This window comes from Podarcis gaigeae, assembly GCF_964106915.1.
Source record: "Podarcis gaigeae genome assembly, chromosome: 5".
Lineage (NCBI taxonomy): Eukaryota > Metazoa > Chordata > Lepidosauria > Squamata > Lacertidae > Podarcis > Podarcis gaigeae.
Window position 1 is genome coordinate 20,067,638 of NC_139681.1, and position 20,550 is coordinate 20,088,187.

The 20,550-nt window shown below is 46.2% G+C and overlaps 1 protein-coding gene across 14 annotated transcripts in view; it reads left to right on the forward strand.

Moving 5' to 3' along the window:
• ZMIZ1 (zinc finger MIZ-type containing 1) overlaps positions 1-20,550 on the forward strand; it is a 377,100-nt gene that overhangs the window by 2,746 nt on the left and 353,804 nt on the right. For 8 of the 14 annotated variants that reach the window (XM_083738293.1, XM_083738280.1, XM_083738296.1 and 5 more), the window contains exon 1: positions 8,866-9,252. The exons of 1 other annotated variant lie outside the window; for it this stretch is intronic. The gene's annotated coding sequence lies outside the window, so the exon portion shown is untranslated. Of the gene's footprint in view, positions 1-8,865; positions 9,253-20,550 lie in introns of those variants that run through there. 5 more of the 14 variants (XM_083738285.1, XM_083738297.1, XM_083738299.1 and 2 more) reach the window with 1 other exon arrangement.

A 20,550-nucleotide genomic window follows, 5' to 3' on the forward strand; every position in this document is an offset into this window, starting at 1 on the left:
CAGCATCTAATGGAACACCTTTTGCAGACTGAATATATCTGGACCCTGGATTCATCATCTGAAGCCCTTCTCTTGTTGCCCCTTCTGCGAGAGGTTTAATGGAAGGATAGGTGCCACCACTAAAGGCCCAATTCCTCCCTTGTGTGGAACAGCCTTCCTGATAAGATGGTATATGCAGAAGGCCCACACCTGAAGTGCAGTGATCAATTTGGGTATATAAGAGATGAGATGATATTTCAGATATCCTGGTCCAAAAATGTATAAAGCTTTATCCGCAAAAACAGCACCTGGCAGCCAGTGCAATTCTTTCAGTATGAACTAATGGAGCTGAGATTAATAGTCATTTTGGAGGCTGTTGTGATTCTGGTGTGTTTTTTCAATAGGGAACAAAATACTTTGAAAATTCCTTTTAACAATGAGTAGCAGCATTAATTAGCCTAATTGTACATTGTTTCACACTTCCTCAAATATCTCAATAGGGCATTTATGTTGAAGTTTTCTTAATATGCAGATTTATTTAAATTAAATCAGTTAATTTATTAAATGGATAAAAAGACAGGTGACAAATCACCTAAAATTAGAGATTGACACCTCCAACTAACTAGACTTCTGTAACAGTGTTATAAAGAACTATACTAGGGAGGAAAATGATCAAAACTTGCTCATTTAACTAGTGCTTAAAATTTTTTGAATATACCAATAGGCCATTTCACTAAAATGACTGGCCTGATTTATTCAAATCAATCCTTATTATTATCATCATTAAATGGTATATAGCATGCACAGTTAGCTAGGGACCAACATAGAACATACCGTGCCCAGAATCCTATTAAGAATTGTAGGTAATTCACGCTGGATGGAACTAGTAATCAGTCAGTCAATCCAATCACCACCATCCCTGATCTTCTCTTTGAGGAACCCCTGATTAACTTTTGAGAAACCCAAGGGCTCCCAGGAGCACAGTTTGAAAACCACTGTGCTAGGTCATATGAGTAAGGTGAGGAAAAATAATCAAGATAGTCATTCCAGATTAACCCAGAATAAGAGTTACATCTATCTGTGCCATAAGAGATCTGTGTACCCCAGCAGCAGGGCGCATAGGCTGCCACGCTAATCAACAATAGTGCTTCATGCTGGAGGTGAAACATGATGGGTAGGGGGAAATAGGCACTTAACCGTATCAGTTTTGTTCTTAGATTGGAACTTGTTGCTAAGCACTATGCTCATTACGGTAAATAATCACCTTGTAAACTTGCGGCACTGCGCTCAAATGCTTTGAAAATGGTAATATGGCACACAATGCCATTTGCATTTACCATTAAAAACTGATTATATCTGAGGAAAAGAATAGGTCTTTCGTAGATGGTAAAAGGGTTACCAACTGTGCATTGCTTATATTAGACATTGGTTTTCTGCCCGCTGCTTACATTGGGCAAAAGTTTCCTCGAACATGTTTGGAAGGCAGCGATGGTGGCTGCTTCTCCTCCCCATTGCAATCCACTGGCTTTGTTCACCAGAAGCAGGAGGCACCTCCTCTCCACAGGTGGCAGCACCTATGAAGAGGACTCCAGAAGGTGTTTTGCTGAGAGTGCTTTAAAAGAAGGAGCCAGTAGAGGGCAAAAGGAGGAAACTGAGGAAGGAAGAGAATGGATGCTAATGAATGAATGAAGAATTCTCATAGCACTTGAGACCAGGATAGGGCTTTATTCTTTACTTATTAAATTTCCATCCCACCCTTTGCAGGGAGCCCAGGCAGACAAACAACAGCAAAACAATACAAGTAAAAATAAAATAAGTAAAAATGTTTTTTTTAAAAAAACAACAAAGCAAAACATTAAGAACAATTTAAAACAGCCACATACTGAAAATTGTCAGCACAACTAGTTTGGCAACACTGGGTGCTGACGTCACAACAGTGATGCAGAATGAAGTGCAAGAGGCAGGGGGCACCAAAAAGTTGCACAGGGCGCCGCTGAAATTTGAAAGTCCAAAGTCTACCCCTGAGTCTATGTTATGTGTGGAGGGAAAGGAAAGTCCGGATGGGCTGCTTCAGAGACAGGGTGGCTCTGAGGACAATTGGTGGTGGAAGCATGGTGCTGAGGAAAGGTGGCGCCCAGTTGAAAGCAGGACTCGGTCAAAAAATGCAACACAAGGTCTAGGGGCCAGGAGAGGTTTTGCATTGCTGGCAGGAAGTGAGTAGGCAAGGGATGTTTGGAAGGCCTGTTCAGAAGAGTTGCAGACCAGGGAGTCATCATTACATAGCTCTAAAGCAGCCTTTCCCAACCTGTTTTTTTAGACTACAACTCCCATCAGCTCCAGCCAGTGTGTCCCATGACTAGGGGGTATAGGAGCTGTAGTGCAAAAGAGCTGGAGGTCATTCATGTTGGGGGAGGCTGCTCTAGAGTTCGGACCCTAACAGGGAGGTTTCATTTATTTATTTAATACATTTAGATTCCACCTTTTCACTTAATCATCAAAAGGAGATCATAGTAAATAATAATAATAATAATAATAATAATAATAATAATAATAATAATAATAATAATAGATTCTGCCCATTGTGGCTTCTGTCATCTTTGTACACTGCCAGCTGTAAAGGGGTGATGAGGTCCAAACTTTATTCAATTTTATTTATTTGACAAAAGATATTTAGATTCCTATTGCAGGGGGTTGGACTAGATGACCCTCTGGGTCCCTTCCAACTCTACAATTTTGTGACTCTACAATTGCAATAAAACCTCAAAGCAGTTTATCAAAATGAGCAGTGGGGGCAGGTGTCACATATTAATTTGAAGTACCCAGCTAATTAAGGGACGCAGGTGGCGCTGTGGGTTAAAGCCTCAGCACCTAGGACTTGCCGATCGAAAGGTCGGTGGTTCGAATCCCTGCGGCGGGGTGCGCTCCCACTGCTCGGTCCCAGCGCCTGCCAACCTAGCAGTTCGAAAGCACCTCCGGGTGCAAGTAGATAAATAGGGACCGCTTACCAGCGGGAAGGTAAACGGTGTTTCCGTGTGCAGCTCTGGCTCGCCAGAGCAGCGATGTCATGCTGGCCACGTGACCCGGAAGTGTCTCCGGACAGCGCTGGCCCCTGGCCTCTTGAGTGAGATGGGCGCACAACCCCAGAGTCTGTCAAGACTGGCCCATACGGGCAGGGGTACCTTTACCTTTACCTTACCCAGCTAATTATTTGGTTTCAGGCTACTTTTTAATTAAACAATTAATTACTTAATTAGTTGGCAAAGGCAAGAGTTCTGTGGCTCCTTAAAGAGTAGCAAATGTTATTACTGCCTAAATTCTTGTGGACTAGTGGACTCCAGTCCCTGAAAGCTTTATGTCAGAATAACATTTGCTAAGTCTTTTAAGGTCTCACAAGACTCTGTGTTGCTTTTGTTGAGAGAGACTGACAGGGCTGGCCCTCTGGAAATCAATTACTTAAGAATTACTTTTATGCTCACCAAGTTCTTTGGAAAGAGTTTACTCTCTAAAGCTCAGCCATCACGTCTGGGGAAAGTTGCAGGACTGAGAACTTTTAAATATCTCTTTAATGGTGAAAACAGCCAATCTGTAATTATGTCTTAATACAGCATCTTAACTAGGCATATGAAAAAGCAGCTGTCTACACACACACACACACCCCCCAGACGAAAACAATATCGCACTGTATTTTCCTTTGGGGGTCGGGGACATGTCCCCACTTAACACACAACTTCGCCTGCGTTATTAGTGGCAAGCGAGGTGGCGATTCAAAAGATTAAAAGCAAGAGCAGCAGCCAGGCTGAACTGGCTGACTAAATAAAGAGGAAGGAGGTGGGAAGAGCTTGCAAAAAAAAGAAAGCTCCTCTTTGGAGAGCCGAGGGGCATAAAGGGCCAGTGTCCCTTTAAGGATCTGCATCTCCGAGAGCAGAGCCCTGTTTGTGTGACCGAGGAGGAGCTGCTGTGCGAGTGTGTGCGTGTGTGGCGAAGAGGGAAAGCTGTTGGCACAGGCATTGTTCCCTGACGTCACTCAGCCAGCTCTGCTGCTGCTGCGGCTGCGGCTGCTCTCAAACTTGTCTTTGTTATTCAGAGCTCTCCATCTGACACGGCGGCTGCCTGCAAAACGCGGAGCCCGGGACAGCGCCACAAGCTCAGGATCGGAGCAGTAGCAGGCTGCAGTTAGTCTCGGGGAACTTTCCCTCGCTTTAAGGGATGGATCAGGGCAAGGGAAAGACACTTAGCCGTCCTCGTGGGTGGAAAGGACACACGCGCACACCCTTAACGCGTTACTAGCGAACGGGGCAAGCCTGTCCACCCCAAACAACCCCCCAGAAAGCGATCCTGTTCATGTTTGCCTGAAAGTAAGAGCAATGGGGGTTTGCCCTTAAGTAAATTTGTAGGATTGCAGCCCAGCTCCTTACGTGCTTACTTGGAGACAAGAACCCCTGGCACCATTGGGACTGCCATAGGAGCCAAGTCCTAGGGGCAGAGGCCCCTTCGGCACCCCCAATGAAATCTTTGAGTTCCCCCCTCCCCATTAATGGACATTGCCATCCAAATAGTGTGTGTGCACCTCATCGTATGATCAATTATGCGGGGCAGGGCTTCCTTGCCCCCCCCCCCAGTATTTTATTCAAGATGGCACTCCTGAGTGCACGCAAGTCAATGCCTATTTAGTGATGAGTTACAGATAGGTAGCCGTGTTGGTCTGCCATAGTCAAAACAAAAAAAATTCCTTCCAGTAGCACCTTAAAGACCAACTATCTGAAGAAGTGTGCATGCACACGAAAGCTCATACCAAGAACTGACTTAGTTGGTCTTTAAGGTGCTACTGGAAGGAAATTTTTTTATTTAGTGATGTGGCACTGTGGGTTAAAGCCTCAGCGCCTAGGACTTGCCGATCAAAAGGTCGGCGGTTCGAATCCCTGCGGCGGGGTGTGTTCCCGCTGCTCGGTCCCAGCGCCTGCCAACCTAGCAGTTTGAAAGCACCTCCGGGTGCAAGTAGATAAATAGGGACCGCTTACCAGCGGGAAGGTAAACGGCGTTTCCGTGTGCGGCTCTGGCTCGCCAGAGCAGCGATGTCACGCTGGCCACGTGACCCGGAAGTGTCTCCGGACAGCGCTGGCCCCTGGCCTCTTAAGTGAGATGGGCGCACAACCCCAGAGTCTGTCAAGACTGGCCCGTACGGGCAGGGGTACCTTTACCTTTACCTAAGCCCCACTGAATAGGGACGTGGGTGGCGCTGTGGGTTAAACCACAGAGCCTAGGACGTGCCGATCAGAAGGTCGGTGGTTCGAATCCCCACAACGGGGTGAGCTCCCATTGTTGGGTCCCTGCTTTTGCCAACCTAGCAGTCCGAAAGCACGTCAAAGTGTAAGTAGATAAATAGGTACCATTCTGGCGGGAAGGTAAACGGTGTTTCTGTGCGCTGCTCTGGTTCACCAGAAGCGGCTTAGTCATGCTGGCCACATGACCCGGAAGCTGTACGCCGGCTCCCTCAGCCAGTAAAGCGAGATGAGCGCCACAACCCCAGAGTCGGACATGACTGGACCTAATGGTCAGGGGTCCCTTTACCTTTTAAGCCCCACTGAGGTCCACAAAACTTGCTGTGGAGTAAACAGACACAGGATAGGAACCTAGGAATCTGTCTTCCTCCGTGTCAGGCCACTGCTCCATCTAGATTTTTTTCTAGATTTTTTTTCAGTGGGTCTTTAGGGTTTCAGATGGGGTCTCTCCCTGGAGATGCTGAGGATAGAACCTGGGACTGCCTTCTGCATGCATAGCAGATGTTCTTCCACGGAGCCAAGGCCCTCGTGTATCACTCACACATGATGGGAGCTGTTGAGTTGCTGGCAGTATTTATTCTTTATTTGTGTAGACCAGGAGACCTGCGTAGTCCTAACTCAGCCACTGGTCCTGCAAGAGCTCACAGCTTAACACACAGAGACACACAGCCCTCTTTTCTGGTGTATGGCTTTTCAGACACCCCTTCACAAAAGCAAAGGGGAGGCAGGAATACTGGCGTTGGTCTTGGGAATTCGGGATTGGGGTTAATTAGAAACATAGCAATCTGCACCGTAGGGCCGTTGGGGTGAATGAATAGTAGGGAGGCGAAGAGAAAATAAAGAACCACTACCCAGTTTTCCTGAAATGTTGTTATTTAAATTTGTATACCGCCCTTCCTCCATAGATCTCAATATTTGAATTTGTAGATTTCTAGCCTGATCATAAGTATTAATCTACTCAATGGGGCTCAACTTCTAGCTAACAATAGTAAGGATCTCGGTGTTACTCAGGACTTAGATTCAAGCCCTTCAGAGCAGAATATGCAGCCTGCTGTTTGCCCGGAGGTTCCACCGAGTGACGTGAATTTTACTGCCAAGTAAAGATAACGCTACGCCTTTTCACTTGGAAATCTCTTTTAACTCAGTGGGACCTCCTTCCGAATAAACACCGGATCGGGCTGCACATCAGATTGTTGCGTGGGTAGGTAACTCTTACAAAAATAAAATCAACAGGCGCTCTCCTTCGGTGCGGGTGGCATCCAACTCTTTAAATGGGCATTATTTTGGAGGGGTGCAGAGGATTTAGGTTGGGGGGGGAGGGGGTTGCCAAGGAAGAGGAGTCAGATTGTATCGGTTAAAGGCGTCTTTAATTGAGGGGAAAGGGATGCGGTGTCAGAGAGCACGGGGAAATCCGGCCGTCGGCAACCTGGCGCCCGCCAAATGTTGGGGACGACAACTTCAGTCCGCGACAGCGGGCAGGGGGGGCGCTAGGTTTGCGACGGCAGCTCTAAAGGACCCCCTGCAAAGAGACGCCTCGAGATTTCTTTGATCCATCTGCGGAAATTAAAGCGCAGCGCTGCCAAGATGTACCCTAAATGCAGAAGTCCCGACGGATCATATAAAGAGCACTATAAAACTCCGCAGCTCTGGGCCTCCTTCCAAGTGTGAATGCTGCGAATCTGAACCTCGGAGTAAGCCCACCCACCGTGAGACCCACGTCTGGGATCCGGACCCCACGTACCCGAGAGTAAGGCTCCTTGCGTTCAGTAGGACTTGGCCCTGAGCTCTGTTACTTTCGAGTAAAGGATACATCGGGCCCTGGGTCTGCTAACCGGGATAGCTGGGTGTATAATTCCTTCCACCCCCCACTTGCTTCAAAATCAATTTCTCCCTCCTTCCCCCAAGAGAAACGGGGCGGAGCCTGGGCGCTCTTTAAATCGCTTCTCTTCAATTGCATAATCTAACAAGCCCCCTTGGACTCGACGGGCGTGGAATATATATTCGACTTCTTAATAGCTCGTCGTAAAACATTGCTAGGCCTGCAAATATTTTGTCAGGGAGAGAAGGGATGGTAAGGAGGGTCGGGGCTCTTAGAAGACAAGGACGATTTGGCGTGGTCATCTAAATCAATCTATCTATTGGAGACCCGGCTGGAATCCCCCCATTTGGAGCTCATTAACTCCTCGCTTCTTCCGCTGATCCAAATCCGCCAGCTTTTCAGGGCAGCCTGATGGTGGTATTGTGCGCCTAAGCTTGTATGCAAGCCCTGTGTGTGAAACGCGTAAGGGGCGGGGGGCAGAGAGCAAGCCCCACTTAAAAAAAAAACAAAAAACCCGGCGCTGACTTTCGAGGAAAACGTGCGCTGGGATCGGGCTGCTGCTGCTGCTGCAAAAAAGGGGACTCGCGCCAAAAATACTTTTAAAAATCGGGGGTGGAGGGCGAGAGGAAGAGAAGAGCCGGTGTGCCTGCTTCCCCGCCGCCTAACGGGGCATTTTAAAGGCAGAGAGGACGAGGGAGCCCCAGCGAGAGCTCTGTGTAGTCGGGAGATTTTCACAAAAAAGGGCGCACATCCACAAACCTCTCTTTCAATTAACATCGAGACCCAGCAGCCTCCTCGCTACCGGGGCTCTGCTATTAAAACACACACACACGCAGCTCCTCCCCCGGGATCTGGTTTCCACTCCCCTCTTCTCCCCGCTCCCGGTTCTTCTCAGAGGAAGATCCGGGTGTTGTGCAGATTTAGGGACATCCTCGCCTCCTCCTTCCGCCTCTCTGTGCTGGGCGTCTTGCAAATCCCGCTTAAAGGATCGGACTTTTCCTAAAGAGGAAAAAAATATATTTAAAGTCAACGCGTTTCCTGCCATTGGCTACCCCCCCTTCCGATTTTATTGGCGCTTACTCAGAAGTAAATCACAGCTGGGTTCAAGTGGGTTAAATTCCTGGATAGAAAGGTGGGGGGGGGGTTGCTCGTCTTACCTGGGAGGAAGCCCTATTACACCTAAATGAGATTTACCTCCTAGTAAGTAGGTCCAGGCTGCACGCACCGTGCGGGGCTCGTGGATTAAGCTGCTGGTTTTCTAGTAATTTTAAAAAAACCCTACAAAACTCCCCCCTATAATGTATCTATAAAGCACACACGCCCCCCCCCCCGCGTGCAAGAACCGTGTCAAAATACAAAATGTTTAGAGCGCACTGGTTTCCATTCACACGCAGAGAGTAAAACAATGGTCTTAAATGGCCGTGTAGACTGGGAAGCGTTGCCAGTTTAAAAGTGCACTGGATTATGGACGTCTTTCTATGGGGGGGTGGAAATTGCAAAAGGGTGTGTGTGTGTGTGTGTCCCTCCACCTCCCCCCCTTCATTAATTTTTATAAACAGTCGGGCAATGGTGTGCGCGCCGCGCTCCGTTTCTCTCGACAGGAAGTTCTTCCCTTTGATGAGGGTGGCGGGGAGGGGAGGGGGAAATCTCGAAAGACAATTATTTGCGTTGTTCAACTTGGCTCTTAAAGATTTTAACTTTAGGTGGTCAGAAGGTGCGGTGGGAAGCGGGGTGGCGGGGAGGGGGGGAAGAGGAGACGGGCACATGCAGGGAGAAAAAGCTTCCTTCCAGGAGAGACAGCTCCCTTTCAGATAGGAATCTGGGACAGATTTTGCCAACAGCCAGAAGCAGGGCCCTTTGGTAATAAAATAGCCAATGTAATTTGACACTTCAACTTGCTCTGCTCTCTGCTAGTTGATTCACTTATTCTCCCACTAACACTGAGCTCCTTTTCACTGTCTGTGAGAGGTTTTTTTAAAATTTAGATTTTATATATATATACATATATTAAAGGCAAGAAATAAGAGATTTTTTTAAAGTAAAATTTAAAAAGCCACCTGAACCAGACCTGCAGCAGATCCACTGGAAAGAGGGAATATTTTGCTTTGCCTGCTTTCTTCCGTATGATTTTTTTCCTCCTTCTTGCAAGCCTTGCTCGTTCCCCCCAGTCTGTAGGTAAGTTTCGTCTCTCAGTTCATTTACATCTCCTTGTGCTTTTTTTGGGAGGGGAGTGGGGGTTACTCCGGCCAAGGTTTGTAGAAACAATGGAAGTAAATGCGAGATAAGGAAATACACCGAGATCCATAGATATGTTTTATGTTTGGTGTGAAGATTGGAAGCGGCGGCGGCGGCGGCGGCGCGGGTGCGGGGGGGGGGGCAGAGAAGAAGAAATCCAGGAAAACAGTGTGAAGACTTCTTAAAGGGGCAGCTTGTGTTTCTACGTTTGGCAATGTGGGGGGTTCGCGAGACAGAGGCAAAACCCGGGAGATCCTGGGGAAAAGGCGGATAGACTTGAATCTTACTTTGCTGTATTAATATCTTGCTTTATTTTACGATTGCGAAGGGAGCATGGGGGGGGGGGGAGGCGTGAAGAAGCCAGACGTTTACCGGGGGTCGCTTTTATTAAAAAAAAGAATCGAAAAGCGGTGCGCATGTTAGAGCGTGGGTGGGTCGGAATGAATGCAAAAGAAAGGAGACCTACACAATTATATACATCTAGATCTGGAAAAGGTGTTTTTTTATGTGCGCGCGTCTCAAGTTTGAAGAGCCCAAACAACGTTCCTAATTTCGGCCCCCTTGACTGGCAGGGGTCGGAGCCGCGATCTTGCGCCCTAAAAACAAAGGAAGGTTTCAAATAATCCGGAGAGCTTCTGGTTCGGGGTTTTGTTTTGTTGCCCTTTCTCCCTGCCCTCCCTCCTTGCCTCCCTCCTCCTCTCCTGGCCGGCTTTTATTTTATTTTTTACTTTTGCTAACTGGTTTTGAGAAAAGGCGATTCCTTTAAGATCCTCCCCGGCGAGAGCCTAATCGATCGATCCGGAGGAGTGTTTGCAGGGGAAGATGTAAGAAAGGTGGGTGGGAGGGGGAGGAGGGGGCGCCGAGCTTCTTTTCCGGGCGGTGGGAAGCCGGAGCGAGTGCAAATTCCTTGTGTCTGGATTCTGAAAGCCAGTTGGGACTTGGGGCCTCTCTCGCCGGGCAGGAGGGGCGCGCGGGGAGGGTCTCCCCCCACCTCTCTCTCTCTCTCTGCCTCCCCCGTCTCTCCCTCCCTCTCGCGTTCATCTGTCCAGGAAGCCAGTGGAGGAAGGTGGCGGGCGCGGGGGGGGGGGGAAGAGAAGCGTCTAGCCCCTGCTTTCTTGGTACTGTGAACCGAGGGTGGGCGCGCGGAGAGGGAACGAGGGAATCGTTTTCAGGGGAGAGCAGTTTGGGCTATAGCTGGCTGCAAGGAAGGGAAAAAAAAGAAAACCCGAAAAGCAACATGGCAGTTAAAAGGCACTTGAGGAATGTAAACATTAAAAATAGGAGCCATCTGAGTTGAGCCTTGGATTCCTGGCCACGAACTTTTTGGGCAGGTCTCCTAGGCCGGCTTCCAAAGGAAGATAATGGGAGAGGACCTAAAAGTTCCTTGGTCGGGTTTCTTCGCCTGCCCTGAAAACTTTTTTGGATATAGGTGTGTGTTGGGCGCACGTGTGAAGGTTCTAATCTGGTTGCTAACTTTGGTTGTAGGAGGGAGACCTTCTGAGATGCCTGTTGCCTTCTTCTTTCTTAATAATTATGAGCATCATTAAATAACTGAGGAATGGTGAGGAGGAGGAGGAAGAGAACAACCGCACACAATATTTTCTTTTCTTTGCCTGATTGTGGTTCTACAGCCTGTGCAGCTGGGAAATGTGTAAGCCTGCAGTCACAGAGGGAATTGAGACGGTAGCCAGTTTTTAAAGTCTCAGCCCCCTGTCATCGCCACAGTCTGCTTTTCTGCACTGTATATACATGTTGGTCTTTAGTTACTGATCTGAAAGGGCTTAATGATTCTCCAGGGCCAAAGTAATAGTGTGTATCTGTGCATTGACTTCAACAGGCCTAAGAGACGCTGGGTGTTCTGACTGCTCCCCCCACCCAGACTGACATGAGAGTGGAGGATTTAACTTGGCAGCTTGAACAAATGCCCTCTCAAAGGTTTCCAGGAGACAGTAAGAGCAGGAATAGGAGTAGAGGGGTGGGGGAAGAGATGAATGCCTGGGTTTGGTCTTGGGGTGCTACCTAGCTGTGCTTTCTTTCAAATATGAAATGGCTATTTAGGCACCGTGAATACAAGTGTGTGCCTCAGTGAGGCAATGGGCTTATCAAATTTGAAAGGGCAAAAAGCCTGTTCAAAGCTCTGGCGCCCCAAGTTCTAGATAAGTGGGGCTTCCAGCTGCCAGTTTTTTTTTCTTTTAAGCATGTTTAGCAACTCATACCTCGCCTTTAAACTGCAATATGGGACTTGGCCTTTGGAATTGGAAAGGTTAATGATGGAGTCGCCTCCACCAAGTTGTAATGATTACTTTTTAGATATTTGGGGGGCGGGGGGGGAGTTTACAAGGGAGGATTATTGGGATAATGGAAGCCCAGCCTGGTGCTAGCCTTAAAAGGGTTAGAGTTGGACCAAGGTTCAAGTGGAAGCTCAGCCGTAGACTTGCTGGATCAGGTTGCTGTCTCTTGGCTTCTGCTGCTTTTCCCTCAAAGCGTTACCTTTTCTCCAAGAGTACTTGTGAGGATGTATATCATAAAAGGAAATGTGGCCTGCCTTGGGAATAAAGCAACAAACAAACCATCAACAATGAGGACTAGCGGCTTGACGTATGGGTGGTTTAAGTTATATTACTTCCCCAGTTAGTGTAACCAGGCTTGTAAATAGCCACTTGCCTAAATGCCTCTGGTGAGTAAGAAATGCCTCCAAGCGATCAGACAGGGAAGCTTTTTAAAGATTGGCTCTCATTCTTCTTTGGCCACAAAACGTCTAAGGCAGGAATGTTTTTAGACAGGCTGGTAACTTCAGTGAATGTTTGCAAGGCTGCTGTGAAGTATTTGTTACTGCATCTTTAAAAAATTTAAAGTTCTACAGGCGAAACTTCTTATTTATATTATTTAAAAAATGTGGCTGTGACCATCCAGGAAAGTTTTGAGAAAGATCTCCTCCTTGCTACTTTCCTTTTAAGCTATAAGTGATTGACACAGGTCTGTGTGTTTGGCTTATAAAGAAAAGTGTAGACCTATTTGCAAATCTGTTGTAGATGCCCCCCCCCCCAATCTACATATGCACATATCACTGAGGGAAAGGTTTTGTTGAAGGGTCTAGCTAAACCACATGCTTCTAAGCATTATTGTCTCTCCCTTTAGGAGAGAATTGAGATTCATCTTGCAAAGTTGGTTTCTGCCTCCAACTGTCCCTGCTTTTGATCAAGGCAAATTTACTACAACATCAATCTTCCTTTGGCAGGGCCTGATTCAGGTTTATGAATGCCAGAAGACTAGGGCTGACCTTTTTCTGTTCAGATCGAGGATGTTGAAACACCAGCCATCAAACAAAAGACACATTGAAAGCAAGGTCTTGCAATGGAGCACGTGTGACTTTCAGACTGGTTGCAAACATTTGGTTGATCGGTTTCAGAGTAGGGAGGTATTGGGGGAGGGGGTGCAGGACACTTTTTAAAAAGCTGTGTAAGGTTTGAATCTTCTTGAGGGGAGGGATCTTAAGCTAGAATGGGCGATCATGAGTGTAATAATTACTAGATTGGGCCCAAAACTTTTAAAAACAATTTCCAGCCACCACAAGCTGTTTTCATTTGCGTTACTGGCTCATTTGGTGATTTCAAACCTAGAAATTAGCTTGGGTTCTTTCCAATCTTCTTTATTCAGGTTTTCTTCCCTGTCCCCCCACTAGCAAAAAAAAAAAAAAAAAAGGCAGAAAGCAACACCAGAAAACCAACATTCTGTGGAAAACAGGGTTTAGTTGCCAGACCTGGATATCTGTCATAAGCAAAGACAGTCTTTTAAATGATTTCAACTTGAAGAGAAGATTTTGCTTTCCTTGTAAAAGGGCAATTGACTTTAATGTCTTACTTGATGAGGAAACTTAAGAGAGAATCCCATTGATTTGCAGTGCTTGTGGTCCCTAACACTTGACATTTGTAAAAAAGCAAAAAAACCAACTTTAATAATATTACTGAGCTTGGTATTAACTGAGTATCGCTTAGTGTGTCCAATATGCATCCGTGAAAGAATTTTTTCTCCAAAAGGAGTTTGTTGCTGCATAAGCAACAAAAGTGTGTTAAGTTTGTTGCTGTGCAAGATTTAAGCCTGTGCACACGTTTAAGATCACGCTGGGCAAACCAAAATGAATAATGCTGTGTATCTTGCTGAAAGGCAAGACACAAGTGTCTTCTGTGGATCATCCCCCCCACCCAAGAGGGGTTACTATGGAATTCTAAGTAGTAAAATTCTGCTACATATGTTTCTACTCAGAATTTTCCCCCGGTGTGTTACATTTGCTCTTGATGTAATGCTTCTTCCACTGCCAGAGTTCTCAAAGACTTTTGTGATGCTACTTGCACCTCCCCTTCTTCAAGTGTTTGAGAGGGGAGGAGGGGGATTGCATCAGTGGAAGCCCTGTGGAGGTCTTGGGCAGTTTTACTATGTGTTTCAAATAATAGGATACAGTGGCGTAGCGTGGGTTGTCAGCACCCGGGGCAAGGCTAGTAATTTGCACCCCCTAACCCGTGGATTTGCGCCCCCTAACCCGTGGATTTGCGCCCCATAACCCTAACCCCCAGATGTTGTGCCCGGTGCGGCCGGCCCCCCTGCACCCCCCACACTACGCCACTGATAGGATAGCTACATTGAGGCAAACCTGGTACCATATATACTTTTCACTCTCTCAGTACAATAATGGGATGAAGCACTACTGGTCTTACCACACCTGCTTTATTTGTACTGAATGATTCTCCACTGTCAAATTTTGTAATCTTGTGGGGTTTTGAGCTCTGACATTTGATGGCCAGAAAGATGGAGGTATCATAGGTCTCAAAAATGGGTTCTTTGGATTTTATTATTCCTAAGCTTGGGTCTCTGTTGTCAGGAGGTTTTGAAAAGTCTCTTTAGATGTAGTGGTAGCTGCTACGCCCAAGCTGTTTTTCAATGGACCCGCCACCCCACATACATTTTTGGCATCTTAAATGGTTCATTAAGATAAATAAGTTTGCAACAGTTTAGTTAATTAGAATCTGCAAGCAGAGGCAGAACAACAACCATTATAAAACATGTTGCCATCTCTGCTAAAGGCCCACCAGTGGAAGATTGCATTGCATTTGTTTTGAGTGGCACACTCGGAACTCTTGGGAGTCAGAGGTGCAAGACGTAACTTTACCCACATAAAGAAATGTATGCACTTTGATGCACATATACAATTAATGAATTGAGTGAGTGCAATGACTAAAAAAGTACTTGAGCTAATTTGATTGGCTTTGTTTTCAGTTTAGGTGAAAATATATGGGTCAGAGGACAGCAGAAAATGACTTCTTGGTATTAATGTATTGACCAAGTGAATGTGCTTATATATTCTGCACTCTGTGAATATGAATCTATGGTTTCCCTGGGACTGTCAAAGATAATTTCATTGGGGAAAATCTGTAGAGGTGAGTTTCGCTTTAGATTATTAAAAGGGATTTGGTCACAGCTCTGGCTAAGAAGGGAGGGAAATGCCCTGTCTCCCCATCTCCCCATATTGGGTGATCAGATGCAAAGGACAGTGGGGCTATTGTCCCTTTTAAGAGTTATGTCACACCTTACATTTAAAACACTATTATACCACTTTTAACTTTCATGGAGAATCCTAGGAACTGTAGTTTGTTAAAGGTGCTGGGAATTGTAGCTTTGTGAGGGTAGCACCCTAAACAAACTACAGTGATCAGTATTCTTTGTGACTGCTAAAAGTGGTATAACAGTGCTTTAAATGTATGGTGTGGATGTGACTTTAGTGTCAGCCCAAGGAGACCTGGGCTCAGATTCCTTTCTCAGCCATGCAGCTCACCTTGTGCCAGTTGCTATTGCTCAGCTTGACATACCTTGCAGGATCATTTGTGGGTCGCATCATATATGCTGCCAGGAGCATGGAGAAATAGTTGCTGAAAAAGAAGTTGGGGTGGGAAGGTGTGCCTTGTAATGCCCAGGTGTGGGCAGAGAGATGCACCTGATTAAATGCTCTTCTACTTAGTTGTTAATGGTACAGAAGCTCTCGTCTCCTTTGCATCTAGTCACATCTGTGGAGTTGCTTGTTATTTAGTCGTTTAGTTGTGTCCGACTCTTCGTGACCCCGTAGACCAGAGCACGCCAGGCACTCCTGCCTTCCCCTGCCTCCCGCAGTTTGGTCAAACTTATGCTGGTAGCTTCAAGAACACTGTCCAACCATCTCGTCCTCTGTCGTCCCCTTCTCCTTCTGCCCTCCATATTTCCCACATCAGGGTCTTTTCCAGGGAGTCTTCTCTTCTCATGAGGTGGCCAAAGTATTGGAGCCTCAGCTTCAGGATTTGTCCTTCCAGTGAGCACTCAGGGCTGATTTCCTTCAGAATGGATCGGTTTGATCTTTTAGTCCACAGGTCTCTCAAGTGTCTACTCCAGCACCATCTATAGTGGGACAAAAATGCAGCCAGCACTGGTTATCCAAAGCTTGTTGGGGTTTGGGATTTTATGTTCTTAACAACTGCATGATGTTCACATGATGGGTTCATCCTCTGGCAGCAACGATTTTCCATCTACTCACACTTACTCCCAGTGGCATCAGCTTGTGGTGAGGCAATTGTGTGCACACAACTGCCATTGAATACAGCCTGGATCAGCTTTTTGGCATGGCATTGTGAACCTGCAGCTAGACTTCCAGTGACATGCCAAAAAAGGGAAATCAAGCCATGGCCGTTCTTGTATGTGAAAGGGCATGGCATTGGGATTGACATGGCTAGAAGTTAGCATGAGCATCCTACAGCTTCCTTTAGCTGTTCTAGTTACACGAAGGGGTCCTCAGGTGAGTGGCCAAGAATGCAGAGAGAAATCTTTGAAGTTTGCTGCAGTACTGTACTCCTTTGAATGAGAGAGTTCCTCCTGTTTGGGTTTCAGGAAGCTCACCAGACCACTGTTCAGTCTGCAGATTTGTTTACTACTGTCATCAAGTGAAGGAGAAAAAAGCAGTGGGGGAAATGGTTTCAGATCAGAGTTAGGTTGTATTTTAAAAATGCTTCCTAACTGTGAATACAACTTTAGGCAATGCTTTCCTCAAGGAACACTGGTTGTAGGAGGGGTGGGTTCTGAAATTTGGTCTCGTACACCCCTCCAAAAAAAAACCCAACAAGCAAATAAGTGTTTTATAGCACAGAAGAAATAAAACATGTTTCCAAGTAATTGCAAGAGCAGTACGGAACACTAATCAGCTCTTAATTTTCTCACAATCCTTTTTTTTTTACATGTGCATTCTTAAGAGGGTATGCAGATTAAACCAATAACTGGTTAAACATGAAGATGAATATAAAATCAACAAATGCAGGTGCCCAAATAGCAAAAACATAGCCTAATAAAAGCATTCATGAACTAAAGATCTAAGTGAACAAAAATATTTTCCCAAGCTGCCTAAACTGTACAGTGAGTGAAAGCCTGGCGGGTTTCCCTGGGGAGGAAATTCCACAGCTGAAGTGCCACTGCTAGAATGATCCTGCTCCAAACAGCAGAATTTGTCCTTTCCCCAACAGGAGAAATTCGGTGCACAGCCTCTTCTGATGTTCTTAAACCCTAAGACAGGGATAGCTACTGCGGTATCTTCCAGATGTCTAGAGCTGCATCTCCCATTATCCTTCAGCTGATGGGAATTGCTTTCCAGAATCAGGAGGGCATCTTATTAGCTACCTTGTGCAAGAATTATAGGTGTAGAATGTCTTCTCTGTGAAGGTGCTGGCATGCGTCTTGACACTCATGGTTAATACAGTGGTACCTCGGGTTAAGAACTTTGCTTCAGGATGAGAACAGAAATTGCACAGAGGTAGCACGGCGGCAGCAGGAGTCCCCATTAGCTAAAGTGGTGCTTCAGGTTAAGAACAGTTTCAGGTTAAGAACGGACCTCTGGAACGAATTAAGTACTTAACTCGAGTGATACCTCTTTAGCTAATGGGGCCTCCTGCTGCCGCCGCGCCACCGGAGCACAATTTCTGTTCTCATCCTGAAGCAAAGTTCTTAACCCGAGGTAATATTTCTGGGTTAGCGGAGTCTGTAACCTGAAGCGTATATAACCTGAAGCGTATGTAACCCGAGGTACCACTGTATATGAATGAGGTCCACATAGAATTGTAAGGGATCTCAAGGGTCATCTAGTTCAACGCCCTGCAGTGCAGCAATCTCAACACGGGGTCCCCCATCCAATTTGAACCATATGTGCTATTGGTTTTGTTGCTGCACCACTAGGAAGGCTTGGTCCATTTGAAAACCTCCTGTATATCTGCCTTGGTTTGCAGTTCATAAAATGGGAATAACCTAAATTTGCATAGATATTGTAGGAATATGCAAATTAAAGATTGGAGGTCATGCCTGCACATCTTGTGTCCCACTAAGCTGCATGCTTCCCCAAAGAACACCTTAATGAATCTGATTTTGCTATTTCATAGAACGGGGGGGGGGGGGACTGGGTGGGTGACTGGGGGTAGGTTTTCATGATCAGGCCAAGCAAGACTATGGTGTTGTGGTCAGCTTAGTGGCCTGCAGGCCTGCAAATAGGTGTGCAGTTGTGCTGACAATGGCCTTCCTCCGTTACACAAGTAGCAGAATGCAGGGTAGGACAGACTATGCCACTTTAGATTGGAAGTGGATGCCGTAAATGAAATAATAATTGCAACGTTGCTATTCAATACTCCAGTATCTTCTTCCAAGGAGGAAACTAGCGCAGCACGCACACACACACACACGCACACACAAACGAACAATAGAGAGTTCTCACTTTCTTTCTCCATGGTTTCCTTGAAGAGGATCAGTGATACCCTCAGGAGCTGTAATCCATGGACACAGTGCTGGCCTGCTTGGGCTTTTTTGTAGTAAGAATCAGAATGATTTTGTTACTTTTAAATATTTGCTACCTCTGCTGACTTTAAGAATGAAAGATTTTAAAGTGCCGGGGGGCGGGGCGGGACTAGCATAGCAGAGGGATAGCTGTGTTAGAGTACTCCTTGCTGTCTTGGGAGATTTGGGCTTGTTAATTTTGCTTTCAGGGAATTCTTCTGGACAGGCAATAATAGTAATAATATAAAAAAATGCTGCAATAAAAAAGAGAAAAAACACTGCAGTCTGAAGTGGCACAGTCCACTCTATCACCTTAGGTTTATAGTTCCTCACTTCCACTGTATGCATAGATCAGGCTAAAGTCTGCCCACGGGAAGGAGAAGTTTATACTGGGACCAGAAAGGGTGGTGACGGTACATGGGGCAAAGGTTCTTGGGCTTTAGAAGACCTGTATGGTTTTCTGCAGATATGCAGTCTTTGTGAGGAGGGCTTGTGGTTGATGCTTGATCCTGGCTGACAATCCTGACAGTTTGTCTGCATAAGGAATTTGATTTTCCTCCAGCTAAACATTTATGTCGGGGGTTGGTGGAAAGCTGATTTATAAAACAGATGTCCTCATACGAGGACATCTTTTCTGCAGTCCTTTATAGCCTGGCTTGCTGAAATCACACACCACCCATTCTGTGATTTGCTCCCTGCTTGGCACTGGAATCTTATCTCCCTTTCAGAGGCAGCATTCAGTTCCTCCCCACTTGATATCTGTTACAAGGTCAGAGACATTACTGTTTGCTCCAAGCCTGCTTTGCTGGAGTAGGAAAACATTCAGGTAGTACTTGCTCTTGCCAGCCTAGCCACCTTGTGGGAATCACAACCAATCTTTCAGACACTGTATTTGTTTTGAAATGGGAAGGGTATACGTTTTGTCTTTCCATTGTCCATGACACTCATTGCTCTCTGAAAGGCTAACATAAAGTAGGGACTAAGAGGTGATCCTACACTGATCCCCCCCCCCCCCGATCCTAAAACGGACTCTACCTTAACTATTTCTTAGCAAATCATAGTTTGGAAACAAGCCGGCTGCAAAACAACATCATGTAATTGCACCTTAATGAAGTATCCCATTAATATTGTTAAAAGTAGCAAAATACTGGTTAAGCACAAACACAGGGACTCAGTTCTGTTGTTGCAGGAAATCATGGTTTCATGCTGTTCAAACAACAACAACAGCAACAACAACTTTATCCGATGCCTTTTTCTTTGATGGGACTCAAGACAGCTTACAGATAAAAACACAAACCTTTAAAAACATAGAAAAATTGCAAGTCTTTAGGACCTTCCCCAAAGCCTCACGTGTTATAGATCTGAACTATTGGAAGTTCCAAAACCATGGGATCACCACAGAGAAGGCCCCGTCTCTGGTGGCCATCCACTCCACAGACCTATGGTATAGAGGCAACAAGAGGGCGTCCTGATATTCAGATTCTGTCTTGTTTTCACTAACACACTGTGGTTAGTTTAAAATCAGAAGCAGATACTTCTCTTCTCCTCCTGGGCATAAAACAATGTTTCCCATGAATCAGGCAATAATGTGTAGCATGAGACAGGCAACAATCTTTAGTCTAATTTATCCTTATACATTTGTCTTTTTGATTAGTATTTTAGTAATGAAATATACATAGACATATTAAGGAATATTAATATATAGACTGAAATGCAAACAAGAAATGTTCCAAATTGTCCAGACTGTATAGAAAGCCACTAATGCACTGGTCTTCAGTTGGTGGGTCGCAACAGGAGCACTAAAGGTAAAGGTAAAGGTACCCCTGCCTGTACGGGCCAGTCGTGACCGACTCTGGGGTTGTGCGCCCATCTCGCTTAAGAGGCCGGGGGCCAGCGCTGTCCGGAGACACTTCCGGGTCATGTGGCCAGCGTGACGAAGCTGCCTGCACCAGCGCAGCACACGGAAATGCCGTTTACCTTCCCGCTATAAAGCAGTACCTATTTATCTACTTGCACTTAAGGGTGCTTTCGAACTGCTAGGTGGGCAGGAGCTGGGACCGAACGACGGGAGCTCACCCCGCCGCGGCGATTTGAACCACCGACCATACGATCGGCAAGTCCTAGACGCTGAGGTTTTACCCACAGCACCACCCGCGTCCCTAACAGGAGCACTACCACCATGCAAACATATGGTAAAAAATTAATAGGTTCCCACATGCATGTTTGGGTTATACGTAGGTCTTGGGTCTGAAAATGTTGAAGTTAAATGAACTAGTGGATGGTGGAGAATGTACAGAAATCAGATGTATTTTGTACATTCCCCAGATCGGGAGTGTCTTGACCTGTGGATGGACCACCACTCCCATTGTTCTTGACCATTGATTATGCTGGCAGGGCTTATGGGAGTACAAC